At 38.4% G+C, this 19,469-nt stretch overlaps 1 long non-coding RNA gene across 1 annotated transcript in view; it reads right to left on the bottom strand.

Moving 5' to 3' along the window:
• The window catches only part of LOC137629408 (uncharacterized), a 53,838-nt gene extending 46,701 nt beyond the window's left edge, over positions 1-7,137 (bottom strand). Inside the window, exon 1 of the long non-coding RNA XR_011041498.1 lies at positions 6,964-7,137. This is a non-coding gene — a long non-coding RNA (uncharacterized lncRNA). The remainder of the gene's footprint in view (positions 1-6,963) is intronic.
• Between the last annotated feature and the right edge of the window lie 12,332 nt (positions 7,138-19,469).

Below are 19,469 nucleotides of genomic sequence, written 5' to 3'. Positions count from 1 at the left end.
ATCGGTAAACAGGGGTAGACAGTACCCCCTAAGGAAGATGTTATTACAGCGAATCTCCTTAGCGATCGCTTTTGGGCAAGAGACCGGTCAGTTACGATCAATCGCACACAACTACTTCCGAAAGGTAAGATTGACACGTGTCTTCAATCCTTTCTTGGACAGGTAATGTATGCCGAAGTCCATCTACAGACACTTAACACAGACCAGGGATACGGACAATCATACGGGCATAACCCAAATTATGAGTTGTGTCCGGAACTCGGTTGATAAACGTTTGTAACTGAGACCTCCTCCTTCGAATGAACGACAAAAAAAAATTTATTTCTTCGTCTCTGATTGGTAAAACTGGTATAAGTTTTTAATGTTCCCTTTCAGGAAACAAAAACGCTTGTGTGAACTTTCAGAATTTTTCAAAACTAAGAGCTCCAATAAAAGTTAGGAAGGAACTACCTGGAATGAAGATAGAGAGAGCATATCGAGTATGTCTGGTTACGGGAAGGAAGAAGAGTAATACCGTACATAAGCTGGTTTCCAGTATGGAGTATAGCCATTATTATTGTTATTGTTATTATTATTATTATTATCATTATTATTATTATTATTATTTGCTAAGCTACAACCTTAGTTAGAAAAGCAGGATGCTATAAGACCAGGGGCCCCAACAGGGAAAATAGCCCAGTGAGGATAAGAAACAAGGAAAAATAAAATATTTAAGATCAGTAACAACATTAAAATAAATATTTCCTATATAAACTATAAAAACTGTAACAAAACAAAAGGAAGAGAAATTAGTTAGATTTATTAGAACAGAGTTCCAATTGTAAGATGGTCAATAGTACTCGTCAGCAAAAAAAATCGCTTCCCGCATATGCACATGTCCGTCTGCAGTCCCACGTGTAACCTCTTTGCCTCTGAAAAACATTTGAGAAGTCTGAGCCCACTTGCAGGAATAATGTATGTGCGATGAACTGCAACATTATTGCCCGAGGAATTTTTACTATTTTCAAGATGTGAGCACGCGCCCAGGAAAACAAAACATACAGCTAGTGTAGCAATCATAGTTCCGTTGGTTTGGCTACCCGCTTTGTGAGAGGGGCTTACTAACGTTCGTAAATGTAATGAGAAGCTGACGACGTTCGTCTGCCCACCTTGTGGGCAGGGCTTGCTACCGTTCATAGACATAAGCAGAAGCTAATACCTCTCTCTTGGGAACAAAGGCTTGAAATAACCTTATAAGGGTATGTATATTGTATATCACAAGCTCGTTGCGCTAGTGTTCCAAAGAGCTCTCGATTTCGTAGGGCAACAAAGCCAAAGAAAATAACCCAGAAGAATTATATTTCCAGAAACTTGACGTCTAACGAGAACTTATTGTGTCCAGGGGCACACTGACGCATACGGGTAACTCAAGCCATCGTTAGTAAACCATATTTGGGGCAATAATCCTGAGGTTTTGCCATGGCGAGAGCGCATGCACCACAGGAGTTCGTTTCAGTCTTTTATAGAGTTTTAACGAACACCTGCAGTTGTGCAAAACTTCTCAGGGATGAGAGTTACCCATGCAGAAGCAAAGTCTTGCATGAGGGGTTTGTCAACTCAGAATGCCAAGAACACAAACACTAGGCAGGTTCGTATAGGCTTGCCAGGAAGTGCTGGCGAGTGTCTATAAATGCTGGCAATCGTCCACAAACGCTTGCAAGCGCTTGTGAACCACCATCTGATACTAGCAAATGCTAGCGAGCATCCCCAAACCACTCCAAGTGCCCAAGAGAATCAGTGAAAGAGAATTAGAAACCGTCAGCATTGAATCTCCTTTACGATTAAACCCAGTAGCGTACGCTACTATAGCGCTAGCGAGAAGGGTTTCACAAACCTGCCATTTGTGCTAAGGCGAGGGTCTCACAAATCTGCCAAGGGTATTAAGGCAAGGCGAGAGTCTCACACGAGGTGAGGGTCTCACAAACCCTTGCCTCTCTTAGTACTCCTACCCCTGAAAAGGGGGTTGGTGAATAGCCTTATGTCATCCCCTAGGAAGGGAACGAAAAACACTGTGCTAGACTTGAAGACCAGCTGTTTCTTCCTCGTTAGGCGCAGGTCCGAAAAAGCTTGGCCACACAAAGCTCTAAGAGCCTTGCTGTGCCCAAAAGCAAAAAGTGGCAATAACCTCGAAGAGTTAAGGCGTGCGAGACTCGTCGGTGGGAGAGGAGGCAGACAGACCTTTTATTGGCCGAGAGTGATAGTGACTGGTGGCTGGAGTACAGTACCTGTAACTGGTGCCACGGCGGAAGCTGTCACACCAGGCTTACATTCTGCCTGTTGAAATAATAAGGAATCACTCAGCGAGTGACCTCTGTTACTCCCTCCCAAGAAAGGAAAGCAGACAGCTGTCAATGGGAAAGGACAGTCCTCTTATTCCCTCCTATTCACCTTAAACTGGCTTACGGATACAAGTTTTGGATCCCCGCCAAGGGAGAAAACTGAAATATCAGGCTTACAATCATTTGACCGACTCTGGAAGAACCAGCCAAAGGATAAAAACTGATGATTCCTCCGGGAAAGCAGCTGCTTATTTCTCGATAAAAATGAAGGAAAGAGCAATGCTCTTCATTACATGGCCGACGAACTCAACTGACTAAACTCTAAGGAAATTGTCAGTAAGCAGCCAAGTTTGTTTTAATCATGAGTTCTCTCTCAGCATGGAAATTACTTTTGGAGCTGCAACAGACTCAAGTTTTGTCTCTCTAATTTCAGGTTTCAACAAAAAGAACATTGGTAATGTTTTCAGACAGAAAAATATATGTCTGAATTGCAATATGAAGTCATGCCATCAAAAGTTTGCTGAAAGTTGCCAATAAAAGTCATCTGGGCAGGAACATATAGGAAGGACATAGTGTTGAATCAACATGTACGGGAAAGCCTTCAGCACAGGAGAGTTAAAGAAGGATTATTCAAATTAGCAAAGGGACAGGTGAAAGATTAGGATGTGCAAGGACCAATACTGAGAAACCTATTTTTAATGGCAAAAATTAACCTTGCTGGGAAGATTCAGGCAGAATGGGAGGAACAAAAGAAATGTGACAGCTGAATAGGCAAAAAATGTCCCAAGAAACATTAAACATCCCTTGTCAGTCATTCATGCCCTTCCAAACTAGAGGAGCACAGTACTGGTGAGATCAATATCGGGCAGCGTGCAGGCGGGTTGCGTGAAATCAGTCACCAGGTGATGATGAACCGTATTTGCAATTATGAATATGCAATGGAACATTTTGAGGATTGTACGAGTGCTAAGAGCAGTCAGTGGAGGTCATGTGTTCATGTTCCCAATCGCGCATGGATAAGAAGAAAGAACAGCTGATTTGTGATCATGTTCCTTATCATGCAAGTATGTGGGAACATTTCTCCTGATCTTAGAATCAAGAGGAGACCGATCCCGACCGATAACCACACGAGAGAAAATCTTGTAATTCAGTCAAGCGTAAAACTGATACAATATCTACTTCGGATCCCTTGTACTCAAGAAAAGTAAAGTATCGCCACTCTTACGACCGAGAGGGCAACTCATAGTTCCTGATTGAGTGTACACATGAGAACATCTTCAAAGGCCCCATGAGCCACAAGGAGACCCATGATTGTGTTCCTGGTAGCATGGATGCATGGAAACTCTTTCCCCGGACCTGCAAGGAGACAAAGGATCGTATTCCTGAAAGTGATTACATGTACATAAGAGAAAGTATGACCAAGGAGAATGATCGCTGGTTCCTCTCAACCCGAATCCTCTATCAAAAAGAAGCAATGAAACCTTACTAAAAGTCATCTTCCTTCCCTCCAAAACTGAAGTTTCTTTAGGGAGTGAGACAGCAGTGTTCCCCAAGTGTCCAGGAAAATGTCTAGAAGTGCAGTTCCCCTCATCCCGATAAACAGTGCGAGGATGATCAGGCTGGTACAAGACCAAGCATTAATAGCAGGATCGCAAGTAATCCAAACTGATAAGGTGTCACGGTATGCAAGTCAAGGCTTACGGTCCTGCCTACATGGCTGAGGACTATGAAAAGCATAGTAGGAGATGATGAATGGAGAAGTACTAAATTAAAAACTCAAGATAAAGACCACTGGCGAAATCTAACCGAGGTCCTTTGCGTCAATAGGCGTTGGAGGAGGAGATGATCCCACCACTTCTTTCTCCCTCTTGCATAAGGAAAGAGAGATCAGTTGTCACAGATAAAGAGGGGTAGAAAGACTGATCCCTTCATCCCTACCTACAGTCCGAAAGGAGACCCAGCAATGGTAAAGCAAGGGCGTAAAATCCTGTACCATGTGCCGAGACACTTTCCCAGTCTGGTTTGGTTCTTGGTACCGTACAATCCCTCTCATGTGAGAGCAGTCGGAGTCTTCAGCGAGCCCTTTGTCAATTTCTTTTCCTGGGCTTCTTCAATGATATCTTCTTAGAAGTTGTGGAATAATGAGTTATGACAGGTCAAATCAGGCGGGCAAGCAGCATGCGCACCACCTAGGGGTACAAAAGGTAATCAGGGAAATAAACAGATTCACGACGAAAGCCACAGCTACCGGAACTGTTATACTACAGTGATCTTAGGACTATTATCTTGATCTATTTGTAAGTAATAGCATAAGAAGGTGCATCATTATTATGAGCCCAGAGGGGGCAATATGTTATATGTACATTGGAGGCTACATAGTAGCCAGATGAGTTACACATTTGGATAGGCTAATCAGGGGCACATTTTACAGTTCTCCCAATGAGTAATTTCACACAGGTCTGGCAGTAAATATAAGTATGCATCACAGTGTACATACATAGATTAGTATATATGACAGCACATATCCCAAATCCACGCATGCCACAGGGAGGTCATATTTATGTGTATCTATATGTATGTAGCAAGATGGCCTATCACAGGTATGGTAGCCTATTTTATTTTATAACCATTACAAGTGTATAATTACATACATATATTTTTTCAGCTTTAAGCATTCGTTGCATGTACCTCAAATAAAGTCACCAAATGCATGAATGTCTTATCGACCAGAAGAAGCAGTGTCTAAACAATGTAATGAAGACAAAGCACAGAAGGAGAAAGACCTTGAAGAGGAGTAATAGTGAACACACTTCTTTTTGTTTGAGGTCGAGGCCTGCAGGAATCGGAGAGACACCAAAGGGGCAGCTTCAGAAGGCCTAGCAGCGGTGAAAAACCACAGCAATTAAGCAGTAGCGATGTCCAAAGAAAACCAACTTCTTTAGGTTCAGGTTGTTATTGTGCAACCACACATAGCAAGGGGATGACTGTGAGCAGTCAAGATCCACGAGAGACAAAAGGCACAAGAAGCATTAAATTAATGACAGATTTACACAATAATCCTATCCCACATTTGCAGATTTACCAAGAACAAGTGCATATTTTTGTACTTTTAATTCATCCAGATTTACCTGAATATAATTGCCTGTCTACTAACTTAAGCATTTATTCTTGAGAGAAAGCAAATAATCAAATCAGGCCAAATTTGAGGCAGCAACATTATGCATATAGCACAGGGAGCATTTGAATATCAGCGGCCAGTTCCTCCAGCGAGCATAAAATATGGACACCAACTAACGTACACTAAAAGCCGTGTCTTTACCTACTTTGTCCAAGTCAGGTCTTTGTTAGTTCAAGTGAGGTCTTTTTGCGTATTTTACGATGGAAGTTATAGAAACGTTTACAGTGTCTCAAGTGCCGTTCGTGTCTATCATTTAGGAAAGATATTCACGCCTGTTACTGCAATATTGAAACTAAGATAGCCAAGACAAAGAAGAAACGGCGATGTGGATACACAGAAGTTAAGACGTCACAGTCACAACACCCCAGTGACCCACAGGCTTTGTCGTCCCGGTCATAAAAGTAAGTAATTAATTTCTTTAATTTCAACGTTAGTTTTATTAATTTTTCAGCATGCGCAGCTCGACATTACCGCTTGCCAGTACATACGCGCTTGATGTTTTATTTTCATGCGAGCGAAGCGAGCCAGTGGCGGAACAAGAACCATTATATTTAGCGTTGCTAATGTTGGCGTGCGCAGCTCAGCATTGCCGCTTGCCAGTACATACAAGCTTGATGTTTTTCTTTTCTGGCAAGCGAACAAGAGCCATTATATCTAAACATTCTAACAGGAAATATGTTTTCCTCTAGTAAATAATGTGATTTAACTGGTTTTCACCTTCATTTGAACCATAACAACAACAACCAGTTCGGATACTTGAAATTAGTAGAACTGGCTGTTCTGTTTGTTTGCGGTTGAAATGAAGGTCAAATTCAGTTAAATCACGTTATTTGCTCCAGGAAAACATTTATTTTCTGTTCGAAATGCTATATACCCTGTAATACAATACAACTTTACCTCATTTTCAAAGTAAATAGACATTTTTCTATAAGAAAAGCCTGTTTTTTAGTAGAAAAGCTTTTTCTGTCCATAACTAAAATAAAACCCCATTTAATTGTTATGCTGAGAACAGACCTAGGATGATTTGGCATTGGAAAACAGCAAATTTAATTGTATTTCCTGATATAAAAAGACATGACCTAACCTAAAGTAATCTCCATTGAAACCTCAGTAATCTTTCTTAGGGTTAGTTGGTGGGTGTGTCCACCATTCTACAAACTATCCAAATCCTTTGAATTGCATACCATCATAATAACCTTCTTTGAAATTAACAATCAATTACAGTAAAATGGCATATAAGAATATAAAAACTTCAAACTTTATGAATACTTTTGCGTAAATTTGTTATGGTACAATCTAGCCTATCTCATGCATTCTAAGTCTGCCTTACCTGGTCGGCCATCAATAATTGAGACACATTTGCATTACTATATTACCTGTATATCTATGCTAATCTCATAATTTTTAAACCTACATAGACTAACATGCAGGTTATGCAGTTTAACATATCGCTCACAAGAAACCTACCTGCAGTAGCTACGGGTATGAAGGTCCAATACAGTTTTGGTCTTCAGTGCAGTTCTCAGTCAGTTTAAACATGGAATATCACTCACAGAGTTTCCTTTTAATATATTCTACTTACGTAGACTTTTTTAAAGTCAATATAATGCTTACAATATTTGGAGGATTCAGACTTGACACAGGTCAGGTCAGGTTCTGGGGTGAGGCATATCCTTTACAACGGCGCCTCTGTGTCTTTTAGTTTTGTGTGTTCCTTATTTTCACTAGTTTTTCTCTTTTCATCCACATTTGTTGTAGTATACTTTTCTTATTTTCAATATTCTCTTCACAAAATAGGAATTTTCCAACTGTTTGTGCACTATCTTCTTCGTATGGTTGTTGAAGCTCAATTGCTTTTATTCTTATATCACTAAACTGTGGACAATATAATATAAAGTGGTTAGCATTTTCTTCTACATCACAGAATACACAGTTTATCTTTCCATCTTGGTGTCTGTTTCTTATATTCAAGCCCAATGAGTTTGTCCTTGCTCTGAATAATAAAATTGACGAAAATGTATTGTCATACACTTCCTCCTCCTTGATTTCACTTTTCCAGTTTTTATACAAAATTAGACTCTCCTTACACTCCATTTCACTCTTCCATTTGCTTGTGTCCCATTCTCTTGTTCTCTTCTTTATGTCCTCTTTCGTACATCTCTTGACTTCTCTCATCGCCATCCCACATTCTTCAGCATACTTCTTCACATGCATCCACCACTTCCTCTCTTTTTCTTCCATATCATTGACTATTGCTGTTAGTAGGTCCTTTTCTCCCTTAAAAATGCTATTAAGGTACCTCAGCTTACCATCCATTACCCTTGTTTTCATAGCAGGTGCTCCTACATCCCCTCTCAAGGCTACAATTGCTGTATTCTTTACACCCCCTAACATCCTTCTATACACTCCATTCTCTATTCTCTGCAACTTTTCTATTTCCGTTTCCGTTAAGTTAATCACATTTTTCCATATAATATAGAAGGTAGTGCTACACTTTTCCAGTATGTTTTCCCTATCAGTATCTTATTACAACTTTTTTCTATAATCGAATATGAAGATTAGCTAGCTTTTGCGCCTTAACTATCATTTCACTTTTCTGTGTTTTGAACATATTCCTACTATCATCTACCTTGATACCTAGGTATTTAATATTGCTTACTACTCTTATTCCCTCTATGTTATCTTGTTTCTCCTTCATATTATATATAAGTACGCTACTTTTGTCTCTATTTATGTCTAAACCACACTGCTTTCCTATATCTATCACTTTCCTTATGTTCAATTCAGCATCCTCTATAATCTCAGCAAGCACTAGGACATCATCAGCATCAAATAATAGTACTAGCTTTATAATATCATTTTTAAAACCATTACCTTCCTTTTCTACTTGTTTTACAATCTGATAAGTAATTAATTTGAATAATGTTGTAGAGCCAGTACAGCCTTGCTTATCGTTCAATCTACGTACACATGGAAGAACAATTTAAAAATCAACCAAAATCATTATTATTTTGATTAAATGTGTATTATATTGTGTATAATATACATTAATGTATTTGCTTTCCTTCATACACTATTATATGTCTGAGATATTTAAAATAGGTTCCATAAGTCAGCATAGCATTTCATAAGCCCCAGTGTCAAGCTCGTCTGGTGGGAAGGTTATGTACTGTGATTGGTTGCTTTGGTAATGACGTCATTATCTTTCGAGCTCGTTATTGGTTCTTGATTGATGACGTCGTTATCCATAACACTCGTTGTATTTACTTAAATACAGAAAGGAGAAGGGTGCATGTATGATAAATGTAAGAATAAACAAAATAGTTTAACAATTACTGTTTTCTGCGTATATGGTATTACAAGATATTCTCGCCTTATGCATTTATACCGGGAAATATCTGTTGTCTCATTGGCTGATTGCATGTGACGTCAGACACTCGTATTCATGAATAAAAAAAACTATACGTATTTTAGATTAATTAGAGCTTTAAAAATTAGATTTTACAAAAAAACTATATTAACAATATTATTAATTTTAAAATAAAATAAATAAAAAACTTATTAAAGGTCGCAAGTTAGATAAATAAGTCATATTCGAAGGAATAATTGACTAATGTTTTTGGCTACAATGTTCTATGCGTGTGTTCGTTTGTGCGTGAACGAAGGCAATAACCAATCACAGCTGAGGAAGTTATAGCCAATCAGAGGACTGGAATGTACCACGAAGAGTAACAGAAGCTTATGAGTTGCTGTTGGAGAAAACTGCCCAATTACCCGTAAATTTACATTAAAACGCTTATGAAAACAAAATAGGATGAAAAAAAAGATATTAGCTAGAGCGTTTGCGAGAAATGTCTCCCGTGAATCTGACTTTTTTGTCAACAGCAGCTCATAAGTCGGAGGAACCCTTTCGCCTTATGCATTTTTAGCGGGAAATATCTGTCGTCTCATTGGCTAATACGTCCTCTGCTGTGATTGGCGGTTGTATGTGACGTCAGGTAATAGTATTTCATGAATGAATTCGACTCGGTAGGAGTAAAATATCTATACTTATTGCAGATAAATTAGGACTGATAAATTATAGTTTATAGTAAAAATAAACTTTTAATATAATAAATTTAATAATACAATAGCTAATAAATCTTTTTCGAATGCTTAAACTGAATAAATGCGTCTTTTTAGAAGAAATAATTAACTAGGGTTTGGCTACGATGTTAAACGTGTGGGTGTGAGTTTGTAAACAAAAGTAGCAACCAATCACAACTGAGAAGATACAGCCAATCAGAGGGTTGGATTATCCCGCCAAGAGAGAGTTCCTGCGACCATCTCGCCTCAAGTATATTTAGCGGGAAATATCTGTTGTTTCATTGGCTGATTCGCCCTCTTCTGTGATTGGTGGTTGTATGTGATGTCACTAATCGTGTTTTTATGAATGAATGCTAGTGTAAGCCCTAAGGGGATAAACCAATGCCCATTTCAGATGAATTCGGGCCTTAAAAATTAAATTTTACAAAAAATAATCTCAATAATATTATCAATTTCAAAACAAAATAAATAAGGAATCTTATTAAAGGCCATAAGTTAAATAAATAAGTCATATTCGAAGGAATAATTGACTGTCCTTCTGGCTACGATGTTAAATATGTGTGTTCGTTTGTGTGTGAAACCGTAGTACTGAAGGCAATAACCAATCACAGCTGAGGAAAATATAGCCAATCAGAGGATTGGAATGCACCACCGAGAGTTACGGGAGCTTATGAGTTGCTGTTGAAGAAATCTGCCCAAATACCCGTAAATTTCACATTAAAACGGTTGGTTAACAACATATGGTGGATTTTAATTAATTATATCATATCATATTGAGTCGAATACATGCATAATCAACCTTAAAACATCATTATATGGATTAAATGCCAACAATATACTTATTTCAGATAAAGTATGGCTTAAAATTGCAACTTTCATTAAACAAACTCGAAAACAATAATTTCGTAATAAAATATCATTGTTGTACGTATAAAAGAAGAAATAGGATGAAAAAACGCCATTAGCTAGAGAGCGTTTGCGCAAAATCTCCCCGTGAATCTGACTTTTTTGTCAACAGCAGCCCATAAACCGGAGGAAACCTCTTGCCTTATATATTTTTAGCGGGAAATATCTGTCGTCTCATTGGCTGATACGTCCTCTGCTGTGATTGGCGGTTGTATGTGACGTCAGGTAATAGTATTTAATGAATGAATTTGACTCGGTAAGACTGAAGTATCTATACGTATTGCAGATTATTTAGGACTGGTAAATTATAGTTTTTTCTGTAAAAATACACTTTTAATATAATGTATTTCCAAATATAATAGATAATAAATCTTGTTTGATTGCTTAAGCTGAATAAATACGTTTTTATTGAAGAAATAATCAACAAGGTTTTGGCTACGACGTTTAACTTGAATGTGGGAATTTGTAAACAAAGGTGACAACCAATCACAACTGAGAAGATACAGCCAATCAGAGGGCTGGAATATCCCGCCAAGAGGGAGTTCCTGCGATCTATGAGCTGTTATTCGAGAAACCAGTTACTTATTACATTAAAAAAGCTCAAAAGCTTTACCTCTATTTATTTGTTCACCATAAACCAGAGGAATGGTCTCACCTTATCTGTATATTTAGCGGGAAATATCTGTTGTCTCACAATGGCTGATTCATCCTCTGCTGTGATTGATGGTTGTAGGTGACGTCACTAATCGCGTTTTTATGAATGAAATTACGTAGAAGGCCTAGGAGGGAATACCTATACGGATATCAGATGAATTATGACTTAAAAATTAGATTTTACAAAAATAACCTTAAAAAATGTAGTATTTCTTTAAATAAACAAATAAATGCTCGTATTAAGGGCCGTAAGTTAAACAAATACGCCAAATTCGAAAGACTAATAGACTGTTTCTGGCTACGATGTCTAGTCATGAGAGGCGGGGCAGAAGATTTATTGTTTTACGGGAAATTAGAGATGTATTTCAACAAAGTATATAGATATAGTCATTATAAGATGTTTATATAACATAATCTATCAAAAGGATACATTTTAGAGACTAAATCTGTGTTTTTATTAAGAAAATACGTTTTAGTGACGTCATGAACAGTAGGTTGCATTTTACAGATTGCTTAAATGACTGAATAATTTTGTTTGCTGGTTTGAAGTGTTGAAAATCGCTAATGAGGAATAATCAATAGATTCTATTATTATACAGAGCTTAGATAGTGAAGGAACTCCCCAACTTTAATTGATATTTTGTAGAATTTCAAGTAAACTTTGATTTAAAGGAATAAATGACTGTTTTGGTTATGGTGTTTGTGTGTGTACGGCTGTAGTATAGAATTTAAGCAAACATTAAACAGATGATGAAAAACTTAGATTAACTTATGATCTGAAAAATATTCCAGCTGGTGTTGTAATATTGACATTAGAAGCCTATAATTTGATATTCAAATAACCTATATAGTTAGATTAGTGTGAACTAATAAGGTTATCATTTTCTAATAACTAGAGGGAGCTCTAAAATTTACGAGTAAAAATTAGCTGGATTTCTTTTTAAGAAACTCAAAACTTGTAGATTAATGTCTCTCTTATATATAGTAAAAAATCTCGCTCAACGAGCTGTTTAAACTCTGTGTAACTGATTATCTTTGTGTGGTATGGATGGGGTGTTTTGGGACAACATATGGATCTACTGGTCTTACACAAGGTAAGGCAATCTATACAGACAGACAGATCTACTTGCTGAGTCATCAACAGCCATTGATTGACCCTCTCTGGTCCTAACTTGAGAGAAGGGGGTGGGGGGGGGGGGGGGCTTAGTGCTCATCATATGTATATAGGATCAGTCTCTAAGGCATTGTCCTCATAGAGTGTTGTCATTTTACCTTGTCTCAGTCATTCTTTAAAGAGATAGTTATAAACACCCAAGAATCCTTGAAACATGAGTTTAATATGCAAATATATTTTGACTGGTTAATGAAAACTCCAGCAATTCAAGTTTTGATCTAGTCCATGATAATAATACTATAAGTGAAGCTACTCACAGGTCTGGTAATTGCTTGGACCTCGTATGCACTGATTCCCCTGGCGTTGTTATAAGTGAGGTTGGTTTTCCAGTCGGGACATCTGATCATGCCTTGGCTTTACTAGTAGTGAAGACTGAGCAGCCTGTCCCTGATGTATCATACTCTTGTAAAATTTATATGAAATCCCAAGCAGACTGGAATGGGATTTTGCATGATCTTTTGTGCTTGAATTGGTCACAATTATATAGTACTGTTGATCCTGTTGTCCCTTTAAATGAGAATCTAGTCAACATAATTGACAGGTGTATCCCTTCTCGTGTACTAAGGTACCAAGTGAAGGACAAACTGTGGTTCAATGATGATTGTAGACGGGCTTATTTGGGGAAGCAGGGGTCCTATCATCTTTGGAAGGGTAACAGATCAGATTTGACCTGGAATAACTATACTCAGCTTACAGCTTTTGCTCAGAGAGTTTATGCTTCAACTGAAAAGGAATACAATTTAACCATAAAAGAAACCCTTTCTGGTACAACTCAGGAACATAAATGGTGGTCTACCCTTAAATCTGCAACCCTTTTGGCTGATGCTTTTTATAGTAAACAGAGTAATGAAAAACTTGAACTTCCTCATTCCTGTTTTCCTGAGGCTAAACTAACTAGTTTAGCTTTTCTATCTCGTGAAATTAAAGCTCTGTTGATGGACCTTGATGCTTATAGAGTTGTAGACCCAAATGGTATTTTTCCTTAGTTTTTTTTTGTTTTTGTTTTTTATAAAGACTGCAGATTTCTTAGCTCCAAAGTTATCTGTTATTTTGCGCAGGTTAGCAAAAAGAGCTTTTAGCACTTGTTGGAGAATTAGTAATATTACTCTATGTAAATGTGTTTGCGGTAGCTCAAGTCTAACTGATTACCGCCCAATTTCCATAACTCCCATATTATCTAAAGTTTTTGAATGTCTTCTGGTAAAACGTCTTAATAGGTTTGTTGAAGGTAATCATCTATTCCCTAGTCTGCAATTTGGTTTTCGTAAAGGCCTTGAAGCATGTGATGCCCTTCTTACAATCTCCAATGCTGTACAGAAATCCCTCGATTGTGGTCAGGAAGTTCGTATGATTGGCCTTGATTTTAGTGCTACTTTTGACCTTGTTAATCATGAGGCCCTTGTTTTTAAACTCAAACAGTTGGGAGTGGGTGGGTCGTTTCTTATCATTATTATAGATTTTTTAAGTAATAGATCTCAAAGTTGTTGTTGATGGGCACCATAGGGAGTATAGGAATGTGATATCCAGTGTTCCACAGGGTAGTGTTCTTGGCCCATTACTTTTCATACTATATACACATGACATGTGGTTTGGCCTAGAAAACAAGTTTGTTGCATATGCAAATGATGCTACTCTCTCTGCATCAATTTCATCCCCTGAATGTAGATCTGGGGTTGCTGAATCCCTTAATAGAGATCTAGCTAAAATTAGTGCATGGTGCAAATTACGGGGTATGAAGTTGAATCCTTACAAAACTTGAAGTATGATTGTAAGTAGGTCAAGGACAGTAGCTCCTCAACCTCCGGATCTCAGTATTGATAATGCTTCTTTAAGTTTGTATGACTTTAAAAATTTTAGGTGATTCTCGACAGCAAATTTACTTTTGAGAAACACATTAGGTCTGTGTCTTCTTTAATTGCACTAAAAATGGCTTATTGAGAAAGTCTTTCAATATTTTCAGTGATCAATTTATTCTGAAGTGTTTTAATTCTTTAATTCTACATTGCTTTGAGTATTGTTCTTCTGTCAGCTCTTCAGCTGCTGATTCTCATCTTAATTTGTTGGACAGAAACTTACGGTCCATAAAATTTCTTATTCCTGATCTACTGTAGATATCAATCTCTGGCACCGTCATTCAATTAGTTCATTATGCATGTTGCACAAAATTGTTCATAATTCTGACCATCCTATGCATTCAGATCTTCCAGGACAATTCCATCCTGTTCGTAATACTAGGCAGGCACTTAATTCTATATACACAGGCGTTTCTCCATCATGAGGCTCAATACTACACAGTATTCTAGAAGTTTTATGACAGCGGTTACCAAGTTGTGGAATGATCTTCCTAATCGGGTAGTTGAATCAGTAGAACTTCAAAAGTTCAAAGTTGGAGCAAATGTTTTTATGATGACCTGGCTGACAAGAGCCTTTTTATAGTTTATATATGACATATCTGTTTTTGACGTTGTTAATAGTTTATATAGGACATATCTGTTTTGACGTTGTTACTGTTTTTAGAATGATTTATTGTTAATTTATTCTCATCATTTATTTATTTCCTTTCCTCACTGGGCTATTTTTCCCTATAGGAGCCCTTGGGCTTATAGCATCTTGCTTTTCCAACTAGGGTTGTAGCTTGGCTAGTAATAATAATAATAATACCAATAGAGTATCCTACATGGTGCACTGACGGAATATTACTTCTGCAGATTGTTGGGGTTTCACTGAAGATTGCTGAATTACACCCCTACATTAGTAAGATGAGAAACAGCAGAAGAGAGACTGGCTATGGATCTAAACTTCTACATGCATTAGTTCAAGCAGGTTGGAATAATCCAGCACAAGGCAGGGGAAATAGCAAGCATATCATATATGAAGTCTCAACAGAGGATTTCAGACACTGTAAGCAATCTATGCATTGGATAAAAATCAGTAAGTTCCTCTGCGATGAGGCAGTAATGAATATCAGGCTACTCTGGAAAGACAAATGACAAGGAGCATAGACACTAAATTCTCTTCAGCCACTAGGAATGTTTTAAGGGTAGACGATGCCTTTGATGACCAATGAAAATTTCTCCAAAGACAGCGAACATACCAGTTTTGTGGGATAATTTCTTCACAGGATGTCAAACAGGAGAAACAGCGAACGAAATAAATCTACAGGTCCCAGCGGGAAGCCATCGAGTACGTGTTTGCGTACCCATAAATGCAGTGATGATTCAAGTGAAAACGCATTGGCATACTGAATCAAAAGCTATAACAGGATACTTCAGAACTCTCTGAGAAATCTAATTAAATTAGTGAAACATTGGAAAAATGAGATTCAAGGAGGCAGCACAGGAATGTAGATATCCCATACAAAAAGGGGAGCAAAGGCAGTTCAACGAGGCAGGCATCAAGGGGGACGAGGAATCAGCTATGCCACAGTTAGAATAAGCAGCTGTAATTACAATTTACCAGAAAAATAAGAGAGATGTGACAAAATCCAGCTACAAGGTAAAAGTGAAATGCGAGTTTTGTGCACCCGAGAGGCTGTGCCAATTTCTCCGCTAGCGTTGGGTTATGTTTTTACTGCGGAAAAATCTGACAATTTGCAAACCATTATTATGGGGGAAAAAGTCGCATGCCTAGCAAGGTCGCATTGGATGGTACAATAAGCACCATTTCTGCGAGTGATATTAGCGGCAACAGGCTAAAAAGCTGAAGACGACGTCAGTGGCTGGGAGGTCTGATTGAGATGTGTCCAATGTTGCTGCTGCGCCATACATGCAATTGACCATGAATGTTAGCTTCATTTATTAAAAGATAAAAAAGGTGCACATCAGAAATTGTAACTGATACTAAGGCTGAGGTATGCAATGCTGGGTCAGTACAGGTACTGAGCCTGGAAATTGCTGTGAAAAATCTAAATTAATCAGAATTAGATTTCCAACATGCACCAGAAGGTCACAGGTGTGTACTGTAATAGGATGTTGTCAGGTTAACACCGAGTGTAGCAGCTTGTCAAAAAGTGAGTGTAAGCATTTTGTCAATGGGACACACAATACTCTGATGCAGGTGTTGAGGTTCCAGTGATGGGAGATGAGAATGAGAGAGAGATTACAATAGATGAAGTGAGGAGAGCACTAGATGAAACGAGAGTAGGAAAAGCGTCTGGTATGGATAGTGTGAGAGCTGAGATGTTGAAGGAAGGGGGTGTGACTGTACTTGAATGGTTGGTGAGATTGTTTAATATGTGTTTTGTGTTGTCAATGGTACCAGTAGATTGGGTTTGTGCATGTATTGTACCGCTATATACTGTAAGGGTAAGGGAGATGTGCATGAGTGTTGTAATTCAAGAGGTATTAGTTTGTTAAGCGTAGTTGGAAAAGTGTATGGTAGAGTAATGATTAATAGGATCAAGGATAAAACAAAGAATGCAATCTTAGAAATACAGGGTGGTTTTAGAAGAGGTAGGGGTTGTATGAATCAGATTTTTACAGTTAGGCAGATATGCGAGAAATATTTAGCAAAAAGTAAGGACGTGTATGTTGCGTTTATGGATCTGGAGAAAGCGTATGATAGAGTTGATAGGGAAGCAATGTGGAATGTGATGAGGTTATATGGAGTTGGTGGAAGGTTGTTGCAAGCAGTGAAAAGTTTCTACAAAGGTAGTAAAGCATGTGTTAGGATAGGAAATGAAGTGAGTGATTGGTTTCCGGTGAGAGTGGGGCTGAGACAGGGATGTGTGATGTCGCCGTGGTTGTTTAACTTGTATGTTGATGGAGTGGTGAGAGCGGTGAATCCTCGAGTGCTTGGACGAGGATTAAAACTGGTAGACGAGAATGACCATGAATGGGAGGTAAATCAGTTGTTGTTTGCAGATGATACTGTACTGGTTGCAGACACAGAAGAGAAGCTTGGCAGATTAGTGACAGAAATTGGAAGTGTGTGAGAGAAGGAGGTTGAGAGTTAATGTGGGTAAGAGTAAGGTTATGAGATGTACGAGAAGGGAAGGTGGTGCAAGGTTGAATGTCATGTTGAATGGCGAGTTACTTGAGGAGGTGGATCAGTTTAAGTACTTGGGGTCTGTTGTTGCAGCAAATGGTGGAGTGGAAGCAGATGTACGTCAGAGTGAATGAAGGTTGCAAAGTGTTGGGGGGAGGTTAAGGGAGTAGTAAAAAATAGAGGGTTGGGCATGAATGTAAAGTGAGTTCTATATGAGAAAGTGATTGTACCAACTGTGATGTATGGATCAGAGTTGTGGGGAATGAAAGTGATGGAGAGACAGAAATTGAATGTGTTTGAGATGAAGTGTCTAAGGAGTATGGCTGGTGTATCTCGAGTAGATAGGGTTAGGAACGAAGTGGTGAGAGTGAGAACGGGTGTAAGAAATGAGTTAGCAGCTAGAGTGGATATGAATGTGTTGAGGTGGTTTGGCCATGTTGAGAGAATGGAAAATGGCTGTCTGCTAAAGAAGGTGATGAATGCAAGAGTTGATGGGAGAAGTACAAGAGGAAGGCCAAGGTTTGGGTGGATGGATGGAGTGAAGGAAGCTCTGGGTGATAGGAGGATAGATGTGAGAGAGGCAAGAAAGCGTGCTAGAAATAGGAATGAATGGCGAGCGATTGTGACGCAGTTTCGGTAGGCCCTGCTGCTGCCTCCGATGCCTTAGATGACCGCGGAGGTAGCAGCAGTAGGGGATTCAGCATTATGAAGCTTCATCTGTGGTGGATAATGTGGGAGGGTGGGCTGTGGCACCCTAGCAGTACCAGCTGAACTCGGTTGAGTTCCTTGTTAGGCTGGGAGGAACGTAGAGAGTACAGGTCCCCCCCATTTTTTTTTTTTCATTTGTTGATGTCGGCTACCCCCCAAAATTGGGGGAAGTGCCTTGGTATATGTATGTATGTATATCTATTTTAACGTTGTTGATGTTTTTAGAATGATTTATTGTTAATTTGTTCTCATCATTTATTTATTTCCTTATTTCCTTTCCTCACTGGGGTATTTTTCCCTATTGGAGCCCTTGGGCTTATAGCATTTTGCTTTTCCAACTAGGGCTGTTGCTTGGCTAGTAATAATAATAATTATTAGTGTCTGTAACTGATAATACACTCCTGCCACTTTTATTGCTCCTCAATGGGTGGCAATATCACTAACTTGTGAACAGATCTATTAATAACTGTCACTATGTCTCTAGTATTGTTCTGGTCTTTGTATTTTGCATCCAATTGTCACATCTCTTGCCTGACTATTTCTGCCTGTTTCTGTATCTACAAGCTGTCCTATTTTCTATTACTCTCACACAACATTTTTATCTTTTATTATAACGATATCACCGACTTGTATGTTTCTCTTTTCCGAGTGCCACTTTCACCATACAATGAGTGTGAAGATATCTCTCTGCCGCTTACTCCAATAAGTGTTGACAACATTTTGTATAAAGTTTAAACACTTCTTAGTGTCACCTGAAGTAGACCATGAAACAGATGGTACACTATTTCATGCTGTACCCAAAAGTAAATAGTTTGGACACAATGGTCCTAATTCCACATCTATACCAGGTTTCAATCCAATAGGCTTGCCATTCATTAAGTCTGGTATTTCAAAAAAAGTTCTGTAAATCACATAAATATTAAAATAGTAGCCCAAACGAGCAATAACAGAAACCTTTTTTTAGTTAACTAATGCCTCACACCGTTAAGCCATACAGCATTTGCTGAACGAATAAATTTCCATTTCAAGCCTTCTTTTGCTCCAAATACAGTGACCTCATGCATGTCCCATTGTTGTGAATGTCACTCTTCAGGTCTTTATTTGCCAATACTATTTGTGAGCTTCAATCAGTGCACAGTATCAGGATAGCTATGAACAGTTGTGAATCTTCTGAAACACATTAAAAGACTGTTATATTCATCAACAACATCAATGTACATGCCTCATGTGACAATATAATTGAATATATCCCCATAGGCCTTCCCAGTTGTTCTTTTCTTTACATTATCTTTGATTTGAAAAAGTCCAAATGTCCGAATCTTTGTGAGTTGGGGACCTTTACTCATGAAACATACCAAGCTTATGCGTTAGCTTTGCCTTAACAGTTCCCCTCTGTTGTTTTGCTTTCTTCTGTGCCTCCAGTAACATCCCAGCAATGTTGTCCTCTCCAGTAGAGCTG

The sequence above is a fragment of the Palaemon carinicauda genome, chromosome 37 (assembly GCF_036898095.1).
Source record: "Palaemon carinicauda isolate YSFRI2023 chromosome 37, ASM3689809v2, whole genome shotgun sequence".
Lineage (NCBI taxonomy): Eukaryota > Metazoa > Arthropoda > Malacostraca > Decapoda > Palaemonidae > Palaemon > Palaemon carinicauda.
The sequence above is the reverse complement of the archived record's forward strand: the minus strand, read 5'-3'. Positions and strand labels throughout refer to the sequence as shown.